The sequence below is a fragment of the Struthio camelus genome, chromosome Z (assembly GCF_040807025.1).
Source record: "Struthio camelus isolate bStrCam1 chromosome Z, bStrCam1.hap1, whole genome shotgun sequence".
Classification (NCBI taxonomy): Eukaryota; Metazoa; Chordata; class Aves; order Struthioniformes; family Struthionidae; genus Struthio; species Struthio camelus.
The window spans coordinates 39,228,776-39,251,525 of NC_090982.1; the positions used below are offsets into that span (position 1 = coordinate 39,228,776).

Below are 22,750 nucleotides of genomic sequence, written 5' to 3' on the forward strand. Positions count from 1 at the left end.
ATGTTATTTTTGTGACGGTAAATTTAAACAAATGTCACTTTCAGCTTTCTGCTCTGCTGTTTTCTCATGTGGTTTTCATGCTGGAGCCTTTGATGTCTTCCTTTCCTGCTCCCCAGGATTTCTGATAGAGTTCATTTTTCTTTTTCTATCATTTCTGGGAAGAGCAGAGAATTTTCCTTGATGAAATCCAGGCCTACCTCAATAGTCTTGTTTTTCAGTTTCACTTACAAATTTGAACTCCGCCTATGTTCCTGAGAGATTTCTGTGGAGAATATTTGATTGAGTCGGTAGCGTTGAGTCGAAACTGGTTAGAGCCTGAACAGATGGGCTTAAATTTGGGCTTGTACTCTCCTCAGAGCTGGAAGGGTATTAATGTTTCCTTCAGGCTAACATGTTAAACGATAAAACTTGAAAGTTTCCACTAAATTCTGCTTTGAATTTGGAGATGTATTTTGAAAGCAAAGCTTATAACGTTTAAAACCTATATATTCTGAAGCGCGACCCTTAACCTAGCTGGTCGTTAAATGCTTAGAAGTAGCTAACTTGAAGGTCAGTCTAGCTACCGAATTTGTGAAGTTTATGGAAATGATTATTTCTTCATTGTCAAGAAGTTAAAAGTTAAATTGTGCATTGCCATTGATATGCTTTGGTATCTATAAAGCTGTTTTCCTTCCAGCCATGAAAGAATAGTAAAGGAGTTATTATGAAAGCAGGACTGCACTGTGTATGGGAGTTCTAAAACATAATATATCTGCTATTCCTGGAACAAAATAATTGTGTTAGAAAAGTATTTTTGGTGTATGTTAGTACAGAAAAAGTCGGAAGATGTGAATATAGCAATATACATCCTCCATCATGTTGCTGCACATGTGTAATATTACAAGAACATTAAGATTGCAAGTAAGCTGCTGAAATGCTGAAATGTTTAAGAAAATACTCTAAGTTTTTCCTGGTGCTATGTATTGTGATACAATCTTTAATTATACGACCACATACGACTTTTTCTACGGCCACTTGCCTCTTTTGGTAGGTATGATATGTTCCCGGGGCATCTCTAAGCATAGTGTATAACCGAGCTGAAAGAGCTCAACCATCTCCAAATTCATTTCCCAAAATAACTTGTTCTTGCCCTAGGGCGGAAGCTTAAAGAAGGGCTAGATAGATTCATTACTTGAGAAATCACTGAGGGGATAAGAACCTAGAGCGGTATTTCATAGAAGTGAAAATTGGTGACAGCTTTTACGCTGTGCATAAGCTCCCAAACACTAAATACCATATTTCTTAAAGGGGGAATATAATTTTCAAAGGAAGACTTTACAGATAGAGGACTAATGTCATTTTTAAAAAATGTTTATATTCAGCAGGGTTCCTTTACATGACCTTACAAAGCAGAGTACACCGTTTCAGTGTTTCTTTGGGGAAACATTGGATGTGTCTAGCTTAGCTTTTAGTTTTGGCCAGAAGTGTGCTTTTGAAGCAAATCTTCCGACTGTACCTACTTACTGTGCTTTGGTTCATAGTGCACAGCGGTCTCAGCACGCTTAAACTGGATTCCTTGTGAATGAAGCTAAACAGGAATATACTTGGAAAGCGCAAGCAACGCGCTCCAAACCACAAATGGGACGCCGTTCCTGGGAAATAGTCCCAAGCAAAAAAGAGTAAGTAGAAACAAGCATACGAACAGGCCCTGTGTTGTGCAGGTCTCAGGTTCGCGGCACTGGATGCAGCTCTGCAGAGCTGTTCGACCGCGCTCTTTGCTCATGGGGACAGAGCCGTACTTTCTGCAGATTGCCATTGGAGACACACGTGGCAGCCAGAGCGTATCACTCCAAAGAACAGTAGTTAATAGTACTTGAGATATTACAATTTGCAGGGCTGATGCTTTGATCTGAGGGGAAAAACCTAGAAAAAGCAGACACCTCTTATGAAGAATATTGAAGTTACAGGTAGCAGCAAACAGGTCTTGTAAAGGGGTCACTTTGCAACTTTAAGAGCACTGCCTGTTCATAGTAATAATAATTTGGTTTGACTATACCACAAAACTACTTTATAATTTTGAGTTTTCGTATTAATGATTTCCATATCTGTGTGTGCATGCATGTTTTGCTTATTTTTTTATGGGTCAAAGGGGGAATTAAAAACTTCTTTAATGTAAGCCAACTGAAAATGGTTGTTGACCAAGTTATTTATTTCCTAGTTGTTAGAGAAGCACAGCTTAGTTTTAATTTTATATGATAGAGAATCATGTATAAATTTATATAAGTAAAAAGGAAAAGTGCATTTCCCCCACTGCTTCGTGGACAAGGACTTTCTGCAGCAAGCTGAGTAACTTCTGAGGTCTTGATCCAAACGTTTAGAAATAAATGTAAGCTTTCTATCTATCGGCTTTGCCAGATTCTGGGTTGTGCCTTGTTGGGCATGAAACGACGCAGCTAGAGGCAGAATAACTTCAATTATAGGGGAAAAAAATCAGACTTTTCTCATAAGACTTCCTGTCTGCTGCAGAATTCATGGCGCAACCTTGGAACGTATTCAATTCTCATATTGCTCTTAAAGGAGACAGGCTGTTTGTTTTGGTCTTCTGAGGAAGCTAAGGGCACGGTGGGTAAAACATTAGCAATAAATAAGAAAAATGGTGGCTGTAAACTTTAACAAAAGTCATCTGTCTTCGGTACTGACAATAGAAACCTTGGAATATTTGTAATTGCAAATATATTGCAGACAACAGGCGCCTTTATGCTCAGTCATTTCATTACTTTGTCTCATTCCACAGCCACAAGGTTTGCACTGTAAGAAAATATATATCTGTATACATTTCACTGCACGCACACTGAGTAAAAATCCTGCTGGCCCTTTTGAAGCCAGCTCTTGTTGACTTCAGGAAGAAACAGGATTTGAACCAAAATATCTTCTAATGAATAGCAGTTGGGTGATAGAGAAATGAAACCAGCTGATTTGGTAGAGACAAGAGGTTCAAAAGCGAATTATAACATTATAACATTTCACTTTTCGTATTTAATTCACTCATTTTTAAAAGGTATTTGGGACTGTCAGAGTTTCAAGTTTTCTTTTTTGCTGCCTCATATTGGAGTCAAGACCTGGCTAAGAGGTTGTGTTTATGTGAAGTACGGGGTCGCTCATGTGACTGCATGTGGAGGCCTGCCCATGGACTATGCTGAAACATTTACCACCCACCTGAAATAGCACCGCTAAGATCTCTATTGTATAACTGTTAATCATTTGTTTCTGCCGCCTACTGAAATTACCCTGCTGTCTAATCTTGCTGGGAGCAGACGTGTGCACCACAAGATGATCCCATAATTTCTACTGGAGTTGGAATGTTGAAGAGATTTCCTATCAATAAAGTCGATAAGGCTGATAATGCCAGATGCATGAACTTCCTTACGCTTGTAAAGAACACGCAGCAAAACTTTGAAACATAGTCTGCATACGCAGCGGAAGCATCAGGGTTTAAGGTAGTATGTTTTTTTTGTCCTCCAGGAGTGGCTGGAGCGAGTCAACTCACAAGTAAGGTGGGACAACAAAACCTATTAAAGGAGGAGAACACAGATAGGAGATGAAGTAAGTGAATGCCCAGTGGCTTAAGTCCTATGAAATTATACAAGAGCATCCAGACTACTCAGAAATACTCTTTGCTGCTACGCAGCGGTTGTGGCTGTTGAGGCTTATTTGGCCTATTTGGTTTGTTGGGAAGATGGCAAATTGAAGAAGGTTTCCTGATTCAGCAAGCTCTGCCGAAGCAGGGTGCTGTATTTGGAGTATTCTCAACCTTGCAGCAGTCGGCAGGGCTTGTACCGGAGCATTTTAAATGCTGTGATACGTGCAGCGTAAAGCAAGCAAATCCCCAAACAATTCCAACAACAATGCAAATCCGGGCAATATTTTCAACGTGGTGGTTGAATGAAAGGATGTAGTCTCTGCTGACAGTGAGATGGTATCTCTCACTCATAGAGCAGAATCAATTTGCATTTAGATTTTACTACCAACTGTTTGCTTCCATTTTCAGACACTCATCCTCACCAAGCAAATCGCATAGAGAGGCAGTGTGGACTTTTTATCCTTTGGGCTTCAGTCTTGTTTTCAAAGAGCTGAAAGAAGTGTGCTAGAATTTTTTTCTCCTTGAGTACTTAGGGCAAATTTCTTGGCTTACGTTAAGTAAAGCGTTCAATTGTTATCTTTGGCAGATGGATTTTCTTGACTGTGGACAGAATTTGAGGCCCTGGGCTCAGAGTTCAGAGGTCACGTGTGAATTTGTTATGCTTCCTGGTTAACTCAACAAAATAAATGAATCTGCTGAAATTCTCATGAAGTGTTTATTTTTTAGTGTTTCTATAATATACAATAAATTGTAATTTATGAGGCGTAATTGAAGAAAATTCTAGAGGAAGTTGTGTATAAGATTAGGGGATTATTAAATCAACTTTATTGTGTTTTCAAAACTTAAAAATGTTTTACAGCTGTAATAAATTGTTAGAGAGTGCCATCAACCTATAAATTTTAATAATTTAATAAACATTCTGCCATAAAGTTGGGCACGTGGCCAAATCCCAAAGCTGTTTGTGCACAGAGTATCATTAATAGTAATGTAATGTTTTTGGTTTACCTGGCTAATGCAAGAGTGATCTGTTCTCATACATAACACGTGGTGATTGGTCATTAATTTTAATGAACTGCGACTAGGAACTTGCAGAAGTCAGGAGGATATCTGAAGTCCCCCTCCTCTTTCACCATCTGTTGCAGGCTGTTAGAGACTGCTGTTAAATATAAGGAGGGAGCATCACTTATTACCTCTCTGCTAGCATGTTGACCTTTAGGCACTTGGCAAAGTGTCTTAATGGGTGAGTGAAGGTGGTTATGCTTCTCTCACTGTTTGCCCAAGAGGGCACAAGGAAGGAAGGAAGTTGTGAATTTATTTTTTTAAAGACAATGGCCTGCCTTGAGAAAGGAGGAGGAGACTGGATAGGGTGGGAAGCGGCTGCTGCAGTTGTTTTGGGTGTGTTCCTTAATTTTTTCATCATTTTTTTTTCTTCACTGCCATTTTGAGTGCTGACTGGTTTTGACCATGCCTGGGATCAGTATCATCAATTATTTTGCTTGTTTTTGCACATGCCCTTGGTAAGCTGTGTGCTGCCAGTAGAGTGTAATGTAGTGGATGATCTAATAGTCTTTTCCATCAGTAGCTATCCAACAATGAAATAACATTGTATGGTATGCAGCATGATAGCTGTATTTGTGATAATATAGCACCTCGAAATCATGACTGCTATTCATGCATTTCTGCTATTCATTTATGTTCAATTACCCTGCATATTCAAGTAATAAATTGTTTATCTGGAAATCTAAATCAGTATGTTTAAAAGGAAAATTCCGCCATAATTTGCTCTAGTTCTCTGGTGCTAAAAAACAGATAAAGACTGGCGGAATGAGATGTAGTCTAATTTGCAGTGACTTAATTGAGGGAAGAATTGTACCGTAGCTGTCAAGCTCCATATAATGTTTGCATCTTGTACAAACATGATTTCAGAACTTCTTGAAAGGTTATGCATAATTTTATTAATTCGTTTATTTGTTGCGAAGGGGGAACCCATTCTTTTTCAGATTCTGCTCATCTCTGGCAGAGGATGCCCTCATTTGCTAATGGCATTGACAAAGACCTTGTATCCATTGATTGTTTCCACCTCTAAAGTAATTTCTTTATATATCTATGTATACACGTGAAATATACAGAGATACATACACATGCACACACTTCAGCTGCTTTTTGATTTAATGAAGACCTTAATAAAAATCAGCGTTCATAGCTCCTGTGTAGTCAGATAAATTAGTTAATGCACAAACTAAGCTCTTATGTATTATGCAAAAGATTAGTTTTAACATTTGCATAATGTGCTACAAATGACCTACTGTTTCTAGCAGGAGAAGCTCACTTAAAAGCGGGCTGAAAGCTGAAGTGACGTCAGTGAAGCAATTACTCCTCGCTTGGCACATCTCATTCATTGTCAAAAGTTCAAGACCCGCTGTCTGCTCTACAGCACCGAGAGAACAGCCGAAAGGTTAGAGCAAAAATAGTGCAACAGGAATCAGCACTAAGAGTAGTGAACACTCGGTGTGATTCAGATAGCAGCGATCCTTGGCTCTTCAGTGTTTCATCCAAAATCCCATGAAACTGGAAAGCAACCTTTACATTTTCTTAAACAGCATTAGTCTGGTCCGGAAGCAGCAGATCTGACATACGTTTTTGTACAAGTATGGAACTGAATAATTTGCTAAATCTTAGACCAGTGTAATTGGGGAAGGGAGACGCAATATTTTTATTTCCTTGTAAATCTGGAAATAATTATGTGATGGCATCTCTATGTGAAAAACAGCAGGTGGTTGAATTTACAATATGAATTCAGTAATATTTGAGGGCTGCACAGAGAGTGGATTTGAATCCCATGGTCTTCAGTAACGCCTTGTTTTTTGGTTCTGTATATGGTCAGAGACCTTCATCTTTCCTCAGGTTTCACATAGGGGAAACTCATGAAAACTTCTCACAACATTTTGGCTTACTACAACAAACAGTTGGGAAAAAAAAAAAAAAAAAACAATTGATGCCTAGTACTGATGCTATTCAATATGGATTACCTGAGACAACATTATTCAAAATACATTCTCTAGTTGACTGCTGTCAGACAGCCTGTACTGATGGAGTTCAGTCTCCCTGCAGTCCTGAGGGCCAAATAACCTGTTTAATTAGTGCTACCAAAGGATCTTCTTAACTTTCTTTCAAGTAATGAATTAAATGGATGTGTTAGAATTGTTAACTGCAGATTGACTGAGATATGGGAATAGAGCAATTAAAGGAAATGTATACTACCACTGATTGTATAATGGGCTTATTGTTGTAGTGGATTGGAAGAAGTACATCGGTGTCTTCCATTGTATTTTGTGGAGGTGTAGGAATACCTAAATTCATTTAATGTCCTTTTAACCTTATTTTGAAGAGTATGCTTACTAAATTTAAAAAGAAATAACTGAAATACAAAGTATTATCACTTTTCTTATATTGTTCTTACTGAAGGGGAAAAAAAAAAAAGCCTGAAACAACCACTTCTGCATATGTTAAGAGCTGGAAGAGTTTATAATCCAAATAACAATTTTTGACGGAGACCGTCTTAAATTACATTTTAAGTTAGAAAAACGTCTAGTTTGTTCCTCTGGTATAAAAATAGTAGCTATAGGAGTTCAGTTACGGCATTTGAAAGCCTTGAACTTTTTAGGCCGTTTCTCCTTCTAGACAGGGAACTACCTCACGGTATCACTATTAGGATGGTTAGTGTTTTGATCTGCTCTGCTGCAGCACATATGCTCCATGGAAACCAGTATTTCCCGCTCTGATTTCTGTTATTATTATGATTCCTTAAACAGTGCTGCTCAAATATTTGATTTCTAAACAAATGTGTGTATTGCCCAGGAGCAAAATTAAGAATCCCTTCTTTTTAATAAAATGCACAGGATGGAGGAAAATTGGCCAGCTGGGCTTCAGCTCTGAGCTCTTTATGCCTAACTCCAACCTTTCTGTTATTAGGGACACCACCTGCTTGAAAGGTCAGCTAAAATTTCTTTTAGGAGAAAGAAACAGTAAATTCAAAAGGAATCATTTCAAACCTTTGGTAAGCACAGAGGGGCTGGAGGGGGGCGGTTTGTGAGAAAGCAAGGCATATAATTATGGTAACTATTAGCATTCACTTGCAAACAGCCACAAGCGGGAGGAGTTCAAGTCAGGTCTTTTATTTATCAACCCAGAACTCTCATTGTTTGCCTGGTAAGCGGTGTTTGCAGCTATCTTTATGACAGCCAGTGTTCTGTCTTAATTAGTAATATTATTTCTACTTCACCTAAAATAGCTGAAGGGTTCTCCTGGGATCTATTCTTGGATACGATTTTGTTTAATCTTATTATTAATGACCATAATTTTTTTTCTTGCTTGGATTATCATCCGTATGCCAATGATTCTATTATTTAAACAAATAATTATTACACATTACAATTCCATTTACTGCATGACAATAACAAATCATAGTTATGGCTTATTCAAAGTAAATTAGTTCTAAAACACTAATAAAATTAATTGCAAGATGTTTGATTGGAAACGAGAGCCGGTTAAAATAGGAGCTCTTTATCATGGTCTTTGATAGTGAATTACTTACTAGAATAAAGCTACCAGCATTAAATATCTTGGTGCTTGTTAGCAAACAAAGAGTAATTGAAACTTGGTTGCTAAGAGACATTATTTCTCGTTGTTGACAATCATGATTTTCTTTGATTGCTGCTTCTATTGTTGTTCATTACAGAGGCTAAATGTTTTCGTATAACACTCTGAAAACATGCTTTGGATTCCAATTGTTCTACGCGATACCACTGGGTCTGTTTAAAGAGCCTTCATTCACAGCAGCACGCTCCTGGGAGATCAGTGGTGCGGGATTTTCTGTCGTAGATGTGCATTTTTGGAACGCTGCCGGAGACATGCGTTGAAGCAGTAATTGCAGCCCAAGGTTAGAGAGTCTGCTGTTTTCCCATATACTGCAAGAGGAAAAATTTGTCGCGATTCTTTGTTTGATATCAAACCTTCTTAGCAGCGTCAGATACATTTGTCAAAAGCGAATGCTAGCTTTTGAGGAACCAATTGCAGGGAAAAGGGGCTTTATTTTTAAAGCTGCACTGCTCTGTACTCTTTGTAAGCTAAGCCCCGCCAAAGTGTCTTTATTTCACCCCAAACCATTAATCAAAGTGCTTTTAAAAATGTAGCCACCTTTTAGAAGGGTATTCTTTGGAAACTAAAAAAAGTCAAAGCTCTTTGATTGCTGATGCAAGAAGCCATCTACCATTTTCTCCCAAGGAATTCTGTTTGATCAGATTATGTAGTTGGCAGATTTTGTTCCAAATTATTTGGTTATCAGCTCTGGGGATGAAAAATTAACAACGGAAAACCCACCCACACTGACTGACTGTTATTTGACCAGTTAATAAGGCAACTTTTGACTTAGGCCAAAACTCTGGTCTATAGAAACATCTTAAAATATTGAAAGGGGAAAAGATTAAGACGTTCCAATTAAGTAAAATATAGTATATGTATATTCTGCTTCTGGCAGAGAAGATTAGGAAAAGATGGAAGGGAATGGAATAAAGGCTTAAGCTGTGAATGAGAAGGACCAGTGAGGATTTTCGATCCTCCTATACATGCATATTTTTCTCTGCTGCTCAGTGTGCCATTTCCCTTTCCTCTGGCCTGCTGAGGAGCGCTCCAGCCATTAACTTCTTCAGGGTGCCTGAATGTTGCTTGGTCCTGTAAGAGCAAAGGAGCCACAGCTGCGGGAAGTAAGCGCTCCAGCCATTTACGCGAGAGCATCATTTTATATGGCAACTGGCAGTGCAAATTTTCAGAGTTAGAATATGTTCCTTGGAGAGGTCCCAGTCACGGTTCCAGGGGAGGGTGTTATGACCCCTTTTGTTTTGACCTGAAGTTCTTTCAGACGGGGAGTTACAGCCCTGTGCATCTGGGAGGTACCTTAGAAAATGAAGTCGAACCCTGACGGGTGCTGCAGAGCATGACTGCTATATGCACCAGTTCTCTTGATGTAAACCCAGCATGCATCAAGAGGTATTTCCATCAAAAAAAAAAAAAGAATTTTTGTATATAGGAATGTGGGTGTGTGATTTTGGGTTTCACTTGGAAATCAAATATGGCAAAAGAGTTAACTTAGTTTTAATCCTCTAAGGACTGAGTTCCCATGCTGAAAAGTTTAAAGATGGGTTCTTTTGTGTTATTTCCTTGTTTTCAGATCTTTTTGTGTTACTGGAACGAGCTGAAGAGCGGTAGCTTTTCATTCATTTAGACAGAGATAACTTTTACTTCTTGAAGCAGCTGGGGCTGAGGGTTTGTATCTAGCAACTCCTAACTCGAGAAATATTGTGAAGAAGTAGCTGATCTTTCCATTTTCCTCTCAAAATGGAGGTAACCTTTGCAATATATTGCAACAAGGATATATTTTGGATGTTTCTGTGCGTAGTAAATGCATGCCAATGCTGATACGGTCTGTCTTCCCAACCAGTGTTTTACTTTGGTTTATCATTTATCTTAGTATACTTTTGTCTCTTTGTATTAAGTTCCTGTTGATTGGCTCACTGTTTAGATACTGTGACTAATTCTTGGTTTCTAGTTTCTAATTTGATTACTTAATTAATGCTTTCTTGCACTCTAGTTTGAGCGAATGATGGCAGTTGTGTAAGTGCAATGCGGTTAGCACTAGTTTTTAATACTGTAGGAAAATGCTGAGCATCAGTCAAGTTTCTAGTGAAACTTTTTAGGTGAGTGGGAATAAAATCATAGAAACCTAACTTTGGAGAGTACAGAAATGAGACTTTATTCAGCAGTCAAGGTAGAACTTTAATGGGTTCGGACACCGTTTATGTGATCTGAATGAGTTTGTTACATACGTAAAGTTTCTGTAGTGGAGTCAGTGAGGCTAGACCTCTCTTGAGAAGCTCCCAAGATTTCAGCCTGATTCTGTGTGCTCCATATGACTGTGAACTGTGACGAAACCAAGCTGTAAATGCTGCAGTCTGTTACCTGGGTGGAATTACTGCGTGTGTAAAATCACAGGCTACCTAGTCTTCTGGGACTTCATTCCTTCAAGAAGCAAAAGCATATGCATAAAAACTAGTCACCTAGGACCAATGAGAAAGGACCGCCTGTGCACAGAAGGCAGATTAGGTCAGGCCTGATGACTTTATGACAGCTGTTTCGATGCATGTTATTTAAGAGAAAAATGCCAGAAGTTTAGTGCTTTGGAAAAATAGCCATGTTAAGCCTGTGCTGTATGATGAGTACAATAGGGTAACAACAGTGTTAGCAAAGATAGATTTAAATTTCTTTAAGAGTTCACTCTTTCTATAAATCTTCGGGTATTGTATCATCCTCATAAACATTACTGGAGCCTTTCGGTAAGACGTTTGCTCGGAATGGGGTTTGTCACCTGTGGTGCATGTGGACTGCCTTCCAGCCAGGGAGACAACTGAGTAGAGGGTAATGTTCTGCAGGAAGCTGCTTTCCAATTTGGACAAAAAAGGAAGGAAGTCTTGAGATGCCCTCAACAAAACTATCTCCTGCACAGATGAGCTTCAACCTTAGAGTAAGCACTGCTGTGCCAAATGAAGGAATGCAGATATTGATACGCTGCATCCATACGATACTATTTATATATAGTATTTTATAGTATATGCCCATAGTATCCACACTGTACTATTGTAATCAATGTGGATGTTGATTAAGAACAAGATACTTGATGTGATTTGACAGACCAGCGTAAAGAGATGAGGGCAGAGCTGTTGTTACCAAGCTGTGCCACATATTCTGTGGCAGATGGACTACATCTATAGCAAGATCTACCTAAGTCTCATACCTGCATGCCTGAGTATGTTTGGTCTCCATATATGATAGAACAAGAGGTGGATGAATGTTATGTTCGTAATCGCATTTTGACATTGAGGTCTGAGATCATTGTTGATGCTTTCACACTCCTGGTTTACTTCAGAAACGATCCCATTAAAATCAGTGAGCGTATTATCCATGTATGGTATGGTGTGATCCAAGGGAATGGAATTGGGTGATACAGGTGCGATTTTCTGTGATGGCAGCAGAGAAATGTGTGTGGCAGTCCACTTGGTCCTGAAAAAGAGAGCCCCAAGGCCACTAGCAGGTACCCGGGACAAGAGAGGGTCTTCAGTTTTTTGCTTGAAGGAAGAGGAAGGGTTTTAACATGCAGATTCTTATCTACTTGTGATAGATACTGTGTCTGATAGGATCTGCAGGCGCTGGATTACAATTACTCTGCTTGCTAATTCCCTATTGCACAACCACGGCTGTAATTCCTTGGCGCTCATGTGGCAGAGATGGTAGGAGATCTGTTCAAAATCTCTTACCCTCCTGTGTGTGCTCTGTCTCTCCATTCTGGCATGAAAGAGAGCTAATCCTCCAGCAGCCACGTTAAAAAGAAAAATCCCAGACCTCTTCCAAGAAAACTGTTAGGGCCTAAGTTTGGGACTGTTAGCATGGTCTAGAATAGCTTGAAAATCGTGCAATTTTTCGATGTGTTTTATTCTATATATACAGCTCGTGCCATTTTGTCTCAGGAAGATGAGAGGTTTGAGTGCTATGAAAAATGAGACCAAGGCCCAGATTCTCCTTAATTTTGTGTCTGATATGAACATTTGCACCTCTGTCTACAGAGTGTGAAGGAGATGTACCATGTTACCTGCTGAGTGTGGTAATGTTTTATTCCTGTATTGTAATAATATAGGTATCTATGAACAGTGAAAGGCAAAAAAATTGCAGCGTTGCCGGTTCTTGTGATGTAATTGTGAGTTTCATGCTTTTTGTTTTTTCTCATCATGCCAAAAGTGAGAAGCTTTTTAAACCTTATAATTATAGAAGGAAGTTTGAAAACAGATGCTAGAAACAGACATGAAGTTATGTTCAGATCTCCTTCTAGCCACATACAATGTAATATCATCTAGCTATATGATTAATTTAGGATTAACAGTTTGCTCAAAGGATAAAATGCTCCCTTGGATTTATTTTTTATGATGGATATTTGTAGAGCATAAAATCTGAGCCTGAGGCAATTAAAAGCAAGTCATTGAATTATATTCCTAGTGTTTTCTTTTACAGGTTTTTATTTTAATTTGCCTCTGCTTCTACCATCTTTCTGTTTCTGGCATGGCTGCCCACTCAGTGTTTGTTTGCGATCATTCGGTTGGGCTCCAGTCAGTCCTGAAAAACCCTTCTCCATATGTTTAAAGTTAAATCATGTGCATATGTATTTAGACACCAAGTGTGGAGATACTACTTGGTGTGAGTAAAGAGTGCAGAAGCTGTACTTTACCTACCAATTATGTAATATAGAGCTTTATAGAAAAAAAATACCCTTATGAATCTGGTATAAATGAGTAACACCAATTATGACAATCAGAATCCCTCAAATACAAGTTTTTAGGGAGTCAGAAGCTCTCAAATATACAGTATTCTATTTATATAGAATACTTTCATGTAAATCTCTTTTGGGTGCTGCTTCTGTTTTCGGTTTTAGTTTTTTAAAGGGGTGGTAACTCTTCATTTGCACCACATGCCTTTCCAAGGCAGCATAACTGATCTGTTCCCCTTTGCAATGTTCCCTATTTTATATTCTCTTCAGCTCCTTCCCTTTTTTCCCAGCACTCCCAATAAATTCTTTATTCCAGAATTATTTTCTCAGAAGCTTCCTGACTTATTGTTTCTGTTTTAAGGAAATCCATAAAAAGATAATTGGTGCAGACATTGCTCATTTCAGTTTACAGTGTTACGACCTAACTTGAACAACGCTCATTTTACCGAGAGGTATGTGGGTTAAATCCAAAATTCAGGAGAAAGGAAGCCGTTACATTTTTGTTTTAGGAAAAGATATTGAAATGCCCCATATTGTAGCTTGTCAATTGAGACTGTGAATTTTCAGTAGCTGGGGCTTTTACCCTCAGTGAATAAATGCCTCAGGATAAGAGGTCAAGGACAAAGACCTCCCTCAGCTGTCAATATTCAGGCAATTGATCTTCTCATTGTATTTAATCTCACCAGTCACTTCCCTTCCTTTCCTCTGCCTTCCCTCCTGCCTCTCTGCCCCCTTCCCCCCGCTCTACTTAGAGCAACTAAATGTCCTGGCTGCCAGCAGTGCTTAGTGTAAGTGTAATATTACATGAATCAAAGGCCCTTTAGGCCATGATATAGACTGGTAATTTATTACTGAAGAACAGAGGCTTTTTTGAAATTTCCTTTAGTTGAGGCAGATCACTGTGAATTAACTAGGCAAGAGGGCAGCAGGTGCTCTCATTAAATTTACAGTCACTGGCAGCAGATAGGAAAGTATTTAAAAAAGGGACATGCAGCTGCACCGACACACGTAATAGCAACCATGCGCCGGCACGCAGGATGCAGCAGGGCGGCCGCAGGCTTTCGGTCGCCGCGCTCGAGCCGCGTCACGTGTTCGCCCCCAAGGACTGCTAGTCCTTATTGTGAGGCCCCTAAAATGGCAAATAGCTGGCGCTAGACGTCCGTATGGCGCGCAAGAAAGCGAAGTGCCTTGCGGAGCTGGGCTTGGTCAGCTCTCCCAGCCCAAGCGGCCTCCAGCTTCGGGGAAGCGCGGAGGCTGAGGGCAGCTTCGGGGATGAGACGTTTCTCCGCTCACCCATTTGCGCCTGGAAAGTTATAGCTCCAGCAGACCTCTTCGTCTGTTTTCTTGGCTCAGTTTCTTCTGCTGTCAGATAGTGTTTTGTGTATAGCAGGTATTTGAAACCACGGAAGTGCTATTTTCTGCAAAGCCAAACATGTATTTTCCTTAAAGGAAAGGAAATTCCATGCAAAGCTGCTTCCAGGGCAGTAATGATACCTTCTCAGTTTACCTTTGGAAGCGCTTATTACCAAAAATAGCATGGAAATGCTTATTTTGTCCTCTGAACTTTGCTTGGAGAAACGTTTGCAAAAGCAGCTCTTGGCATTGATCCAAAGCTCGTTTAAGTCAAGACTTCCATTGACTTTGCTAAGTTTTACATCTGGCCTTTAATACCTGGTTTTAGCTTGAGAAGTCTGTGCTTTGTTTTCATTAATTTCCATGGGAGTTGCACACACATGTCCAAAGCCACTATATTGACCAGAGTATTATGCCTTGTTATCTGAATTCAATACGCTCCCTCAGTGCAAATCTACTGAAGAGATATAGCACTGTCTACTTTAAGCGCCTTGTACTTTGGGTACTGTTATGCAGTGTATGTGGCTTGTATACTGCATATTGTTTTAAAATTGTACTTGTTTTTTCCTATGCTTCCTTTCAAAATATTTTAACTCAGAGATGAAAAAAATGAGTTTAATTAGAGAAAGTCTAAATTATGCAATTTATCATGAGTCGCTACAGGGAAATAGCCTTTTAGCATTAACAGACATTTTACATTTGCTTCTCTGTGACCAGAAATTAGCATTCTGGCCTTTTTGTTATTTTTGAGAGCAAGAAAATAACATAAACAATTAAATGTAGATTCAAGTTTTCCATTCTTTCTAAGCTTAAAAAATAAAGAAGCCTCTTATTGTGCTTTCTGGTATGTCTGACCTTTAAAGCAAATACAAAGAAGAAAATACTGCTACAATATTTTGTCTAAGTGTAAACTGCCTTTCAGGATTACAAATCACCAAAGACAAATACAGGCATCTGCACAAGGCCTGAGGAAGATGTTTCTTCTCTCGTTTCCTATTTACAGTTTCACTGGGTTCATAAAATGGTCAGATGCTACAGAGCCATGAACAAACTATGCTGCTTTTAATAGAGCCATTTATCTGCTCTTTGAGAAGGTTAGTGTGCAATCCCTAGAGACATTTCTCAGATAATCAGAATAAAATGAACGCTACTTGAGCACCTGTAATCAAATTACCCTTTATTCCCTAAACTCTTGTCAGACTCTGAAATCTTGTCGTTTCCTAGGCAGGCATTTTAGGGTTCCCAGTAGCGCAGTGCTGGGACTTTCTTTCTCCTCTTTCTTTTTCCCCATTTCCCATCCATCATTACTTGGGGAAAAAACCAAAAACAACCAGCCAAACAGAAGCCCCTGTCAGGATGCAAACCTGAGCGTTTTGGAGGGATTAAGCATGCTGCCAGCTGTTCCTCTGCAGCTGCCTCAACCCTGTCTGCAGCGGTGGTGGAACAAGGCCAAAGTATTATATATATCTTTTTTTGATGTGCCATGCTGTTTCAGGCTTGGCTGTTCCCAGATAACTGTCTCAGCAAGACTGAGACATCTATTAAAAAAAAAAAAAGATTAGTTTCAGGGAAGAAAAATAATAGGTGCACGTGTGTATGTATGTATTAAACCCTCTCATAGTTCAAATAAAAGCAAAACTCATTCTGTGCAACGTAGCTGATTCTCACTGAATTACAGCAGACATGAATTTGGTCCAGTGTCTTCAGACAGAACTGTGAAAATTCAGCAGTTTTAATTCAAGATATATTAAATGGATATTCTAAGCTTGTTATATGTGCATTTATGAACGAGGAGGGCCTTTGTTGCTAAACTCTGATATATTTTTCTCTTTTCTTCAGGGTCTGGAGTTTGGTTTTGTCTCGTCATACTAAAAAGCCCTAGTTGTGATACTTGGATCCATCTCCCAGATAGGGAAGCAGAAAGAATATTTTGCACAAAACTCATGGGTTGTTCAAGTTGGAATCCTGTTTAGATGTCTGTTGTTGTCCCTCTGAAGATGAATTCATCTAACTTGTCAATTATATCCTTAACTAATATTATTGCCAATAAATTTCCTAGACTACTAGGAAAAAAGCCAACAGAACAGAGCCAAAATACCATTAGGTTAAAAAAAAAAAAAGGCAAATTCTTGCTGAATTGTAAGCGATGGTTGAAAAGTTAGTGCATGACCATGTCAGATGGTCACATCAGAATGTCTTTTCACAGATTTCCGATGAGATGTGATGCCAATCTGAGAAATATTGACCGAACCTTTTATTCTAATCTCACTTCCTGTAATCTGTCAGCATAGGGCCCCCAAAAGCTTACGCTAACTGTATCTTTATGATGTAAAACACTCTCCTGTCTCAGGTGAAACTAATCAAAAAGATTCAGTCCAAAAGGACTTCTCCATCTGCCCCCACTTTCTGCGAGGATAGGCTGTTATACATGTTTAGAAAAAAGAGGAAGGAGTTGCTTGCTAGGAGTGGCTCTTATTAGCTAATACCTTTGAATTTATTGTAGAAAAATCTGGAAATGAACTCTTTCTCCCTATGAAGGACGTAGGGAAAGTATCTTGATTTTAGAACATCTTATTAAGACATGGTGTCTTGTGTGCTTCAAGAAAAATTGCATGGAAATGCCTCACATGACTTGAAAATCATGATGTAAAATAGGAATTGCTGAATGCTAGAGAATGGCATAAAATGCCCAAATCAATCACCTTAATACTGAAAATTTAAAAAATCAGTTTGATTTCATCATTTTAGAGCATGCTTTCTAAGTCAGGTTTTATAGGAAGTCACAAGATCAAAAATGTGATCCAACAGTTTCTGATTTGTTGTCTTTTTTTTTCCTTTTTATAAATAAATCCATCTTTGAACTTTGAGATGCATTCTATAAATCAAGCAGGAGTTGGCGCATATTACCCACAATGAGCTCATTTCCATAACAATGAACTCATTATCTTCATGGCTGTTGAAAATGGATGAGGCCACGCTCATGCCAAAAGCAAATGAGGTCCTACAGTGAGGGCCCTTCTGCTGCGAAGCTGCAGGAAACCTTAGTTTGTTTGTTTTTGAAGACAAAGAGCAAATTTTCCTTTTTCTTTTTCATTCTTGCTACTTTTGGCTGACTCGAGTTCACTTTTTTATGCTCTGGGTACTGCAAGGCAAGTTGAAACAAAGGGGAAAGGCATTCAGAAAAATCTGCATGGTCTTCATTAGGATTGAAATAGTAAGAATCCTTGAGAACACATGCTCAGCCTTAGAACGTAGTTTGATGATTTCGGGGGTTAATAGTAGTTTATGACCAAGGAAATATTTCACCTTGTTAATAACTCTTAAATGTTTATTTTATACAAAGTAATTGGAGCTTAAATTTATTATGTCCTTGATGAGTCACTTGCATTATTGAAAACCTAGACCAATTCTTGAGGCATCCTTCCAAATTTATACAGGAATAACCATTATCAAAATCTGGCACATTTTTTTCACTCCTCTTAGCTGATGTTCCACAGCAGAAAAAAATAATATGTTATCAACGACTTCTCTTCTCTTCAGAGGGTCCAGAAATTTCAGTTGGCTAATATTGAGACTCGTCTCTATAATAGCAACAAAAGCTATTGACCCTAAATCTCATCTGATTACCGTGCAAAAATCTGCTCTCAACAATGTCTTGTTACATGCCTGCCTAAACAGAACATTTATCTTTGCAAACTGCATGTAAGATATGTGACATTTAATGCACCTTTACTACAGAAGAGCTCATAATTTTAGCACGTATGTGTCCAAAGGGGTATCTGGTTTACCATCAGTTCAGTTATTTTGTTAATAGACATCACCATGACATTTGTTTTCAGTGCTAAACTCTTCAGATGCTTAACCTAGAAGCGACCAGTTTTACTCATGGTAAACACAATTTCTTTCCAGAGGGCCATATGCTTTCCATTATATTTATCATACAGACCATTTAATTAAAATTTCATTTAAAAGAATCTTTTGGCATGTGCTGTCCCTTTTTTTTGTCCCTCCCTGCAGATGAATGCCCTGCTTTCATGTCTCATTTTTAATGTTTTGCTGAGGAGCAAAAAGGGAATAGATACACCAATAATGAGGTGGGATGCGACTCGACCAAGATTATGAAGCACCAGGTGTTCTCCTATCAGTCCATATCTAGAATGAATATACTGGGACGCAACACCTTTAAGCGCCTTTGATGGATAGCTCCTCAATGCTGTGCTGCCTGGCTGACCTCCAACAAGGTTCTGCTCCACTCATCAGAAGTCGTGATGAAACTTGGTCATTTTAACCGCTGCTGTCCTACATCACCTCTGTCTTGTGTATGGTATGTAACTCTTCTCCTCGCATTAGCCATTCAGAATGTGTATGACATTTATTTATCCTGTTTGGATTTTTGCTACTTAAATTGTGACATTTAATGTTTTTTGAAAAAAATCACAGCATTTTACTTCTAAATTAGGATTAGGGGACAAAGTGACAGTAAAAATCATTATGACTTAATAAAATTTTCTAAGTTGAAATCCTAAAAAATTCTATTTTGGCATTGTTTTAAATCCAATTACAATCAAAAATTGTAAGCATATCTATTACATTAAAAAAAGCATAATTTAAAGGTATAAACCATCAAAGTAAGTTAATTATATGAATTCCTTATGTTGTTTTTTTTTATGTTGTTTTTATGTACCAGCTTAAACGTAGAAAAGTCCTAAAGCATTGGACCCAGCAGTGTTGGGATTCTGTATCCACCATTGTCTCTGAAATGCAGTGTGCAAACCATTTTGTGGCATCAAGAGTGTGTGGGCAAGAAAGCAGAGACTTAGCTTCTCCAGTTGAAACTCAAGGCAGGATTTATGCTTTCATCCAGGAACCTAAAAATAGTCCTATTCATGTATTCAGGTGAGTAGGTTGTATTACTAGAAACCAAAAGTGTAAGAAATGTAGGATTCAGTGGAACAAAATATGCATATTTGCCAGATATAGAAGGAGATGGGCAATGAGGGAGATGATGATGGCATTTTGTCTTGAAGCGTTTACCAATACCTTAAAGACAGCTTTATCATCAGGGGACCAAAATGAGTTGTTCAATCACCATGTTGCCTCAACTCTTTTATGCTTTCCCCAGAACCTTAAAAAATACAAATTAATTAAAAAATACAATTAAATAAACCAGTGGCTGACACACTAGTCATGTTAGGAAGGTTTGAATAGTTGATGCTGAGATGCACCAAATTATGTGGTTTATATATATATATTTTTTAATATGTACTTTAAATAGACACCATGTGTCACTGTCTTGCTCTAACCCAAATACATTTTTGGATGTGTTAAACCGCATAATTTTCAGTTTTTCAACTCAGTGTAGATGGCCAAGAAGTATTTGTCTAAAATGGATAACCAGTTAATCCTTTCCATTGTGACAGAACTGGTGTTATACTCTTTTTGGAGTGATTTTGTCAGTGAAGGAAAAAGAAAACAAAAAAATCTGTGTTATAATATCCTGTCTCGAGAGGACTCTGATGAAAGGAAAAACATAGTTTCTTGGTTTTCACTGGGACTTCAGCTGAAACTTTCTAACAAAAGTGAGAAGGTGATTACTACCTTAATGTTAGGTGTTTTTACTGGCCTACAGTTCTTTCATGATGACACCAGTTTGAATGACTGATTATTATTTCAATATGACAGACGAGCTTGAAAACTTCTGCTTTAAACAGTGTTTGCACAGAGCACGGCTTTGACACGAAGACTGAGATGCTGCTTCTCTCTGTGAAGACCGGTGAGTACTTGGACCCCTCTGTGTCTTTGCAGTCCAGGTGAAGGCATTCACCTGTTAAATGCCTGTCAGATCTTGTGCAATATATGCTTGTATATGTAATGAAAGACACCCGTGCATATTTTAGTCTGTACTTTAAAAAAATACATTGCTGTTAAGTAATCCTTTCTGAGAAAGACGATATTTTCCTTGGGATTGTGGAAGACTCATCTAACGCACACCGATACATTGAGTAAAAGAATACGTTGTATTTAAGTAATCCTTTCTGAGAAAGATGATATTTTCCTTGGGATTGTGGAAGACTCATCTAATGCGCACTGATATATTGAGTGAAGGGCTCAATGGGCATTGCAGGTGGGGTAAGTATAATTCAGCCATGGCGAGAGATTGGCTCGCCTCTAGTCCTGCTGAAGTGGAGGTGTTTTAGGGGGCTGTTCTGTTATCTTTGGGTTTTATTGTCCTTTTTCTTCCTGGGGTTGTGAATAATTCTCTGCAAATTGAGTAGTAAGTGTACGCTCTACAACCAGTTCCTCTCCTGTGTTTGCACTGGATGCATACATGCACGGGTTTGCTGAAATGTATGCAGCTAGCCAAGATTTATCCAGTCAACACAAGGTATTGTCTTCTGAATATACAGATGTGTTCAGAAGGAAATAGTTTGTTAAGGTGGTTGAGGTATCTGGATTGTAGTTCTAGTTATGTATGTCCCTCTCTCTGCCTCTTCTTTTTTCTTTTTTTTTTTCTTTCCGTGTTGCTCCTTCTATCTCTGTCAGCTGCAATATGCCTGGTAGGTAGTCCTGGAGGTAGACGCAAGTCTTGCATGTTTGCTGTACACATAAGTGAGGTACCAGCCTGTTAAAGCCTCCTGTGGCTTTAACAGAATCCCAGAAACTTTAACCACTCCTCCTGCTTTTTTAGTTTTTTTTCCTTTTTTTCTTCCAACCCCCACGATCCCATTCGGTTGGTGTGGTGTCATAACAATATAATGTGACTGAATGCTTGCTCTTTTTTACATAGTCACCGCAGGTTGGTTTTTCTAAAGAAAAGGAGCAAACTTTTTTTGCTCTGTCTAGGATGCTCAGTGAAGCAGTTTATATATAAATAAAGTTATTCACTTGCCAGCAGGGTGAACAGCAGTCCGTAAAAGTAAGAGCGTGCACAGGAAAGGTCCGTTCTTAGTTTTATCTGAGGCCTGTTGCAGGTTGCTTTGCGTTTTAAGATATTTTTCCAGCTTGGTCTATATTCTCCCACATGAATCTTAGTTGCTCACTAGTTCCCTGATACCTTTGATTATGTTTGGCCTTTGTACAGCGTCTGTAGTGTTCCAGTTGCAGACACCTATTCCAGATTAGATTTGACATCTTTTCTGAGAGAGTTTCAGTTCTCAGTGAATGTCTCTCTATATATACAATACTCTTCTGTACACTCATTTCATCTTAATAGTATCAGTGCGTTGAGGAAGCAGATGGAGCTCTTCCTATAGTGTCTGCCCGCTCTGACAGAATGATGGAAGTGAGACCTTTATCATAAACGTAGTGTATTTCTTATAAAGATAGAAAGTAAACCTTGATGTTTTATTTCCCCTCAAATTATTTCTAGTCCCTGCCTTGAAGTTGGCATACAATTGCTTTGATTAATGCTTTTTATCGGATTGAGGATCCTATATTCTTGTTCAGTAGCCATATTTCTAGGCTGCAAAACTGTTTTGTTGTCAACTATGTGCATAAACGCACAGAAAATAGGACTTGCATTCTAGTCTGGTCTGTGCCCCAAGTCAGATTATACCAGTCTGTTTCTAAAACTTTCCAGTGATGGGTATTTGACAACCTCCCCAGGCAATCTGTTCTAGTACTTCACCTTCCTTACCCTTAGGAAGCTTTTCCTAATCTAATCTGACGCTCCCTTATGCAATTTAAGTCCATTGCCTCTTGTTCTGACTGCCATTGATGTGGAGAACAAGTTATTTTCTTCCTTTCTGTACCCGTTTTTTATATATTTGAACATTGCTACTGTGCTCCCTATCAGTTTTATCTTCTTTGAGCTAAGCAATCCCAGTTCTTTTAACCTTTCCTCATGGTTCATGTTTTCTAGACGTCTGCTTATTCTAGTTTGCTCTCCTCTGGACTTCCATAGTTTCTTCTTGATATTTTGTGTCATTTTGTTCTGTTTTTCCATAAGAAGAGGCCGAGGAAGCTGGGTTTGTTCCTGGCTTCAGCTAGCTCTTCTTAGAGGTGCCCAGTGGAGGAAAGTGAGGCAATGGTCACAGGTAGCAACAAAGGACATTTTAGCTGGATATAACCAGTAAAAGTGGTCAAGCACTGCAACGGGCTCTGAGAGGCTGTGAAAGCTCTGTCTTTGGAGATTTTCAAAACTCAGCTGGACAGGACCTTGAGTAACCCAACCTAACTTTGCAGCTGGCATTGCTTTGAGCAGAACATTTGACCTAATGGCCTCCAGAGGTCCTTTCCAGCCTAACTTACTCTGTGATTCCGTGTTGCCTAAAACTTATCATGATACACTCTGCATCGGTAATAGGGGAGAAGATAACTGATTAATTCTGTAGTTATAAATTATAGTTTTGTTATGTATCTGCAAATTTTGTTCGTCTTTTTTTTTTTTGTGACTTTATTGACTGATGTTC

At 38.7% G+C, this 22,750-nt stretch overlaps 1 long non-coding RNA gene across 1 annotated transcript in view; it reads left to right on the top strand.

The window, feature by feature from the left end:
• The first annotated feature begins 18,367 nt into the window (after positions 1 to 18,367).
• The window catches only part of LOC104150262 (uncharacterized), an 88,144-nt gene continuing 83,761 nt past the window's right edge, over positions 18,368 to 22,750 (top strand). The window contains exons 1-3 of the long non-coding RNA XR_695560.2: positions 18,368 to 18,663; positions 19,027 to 19,235; positions 20,051 to 20,112. This is a non-coding gene — a long non-coding RNA (uncharacterized lncRNA). The remainder of the gene's footprint in view (positions 18,664 to 19,026; positions 19,236 to 20,050; positions 20,113 to 22,750) is intronic.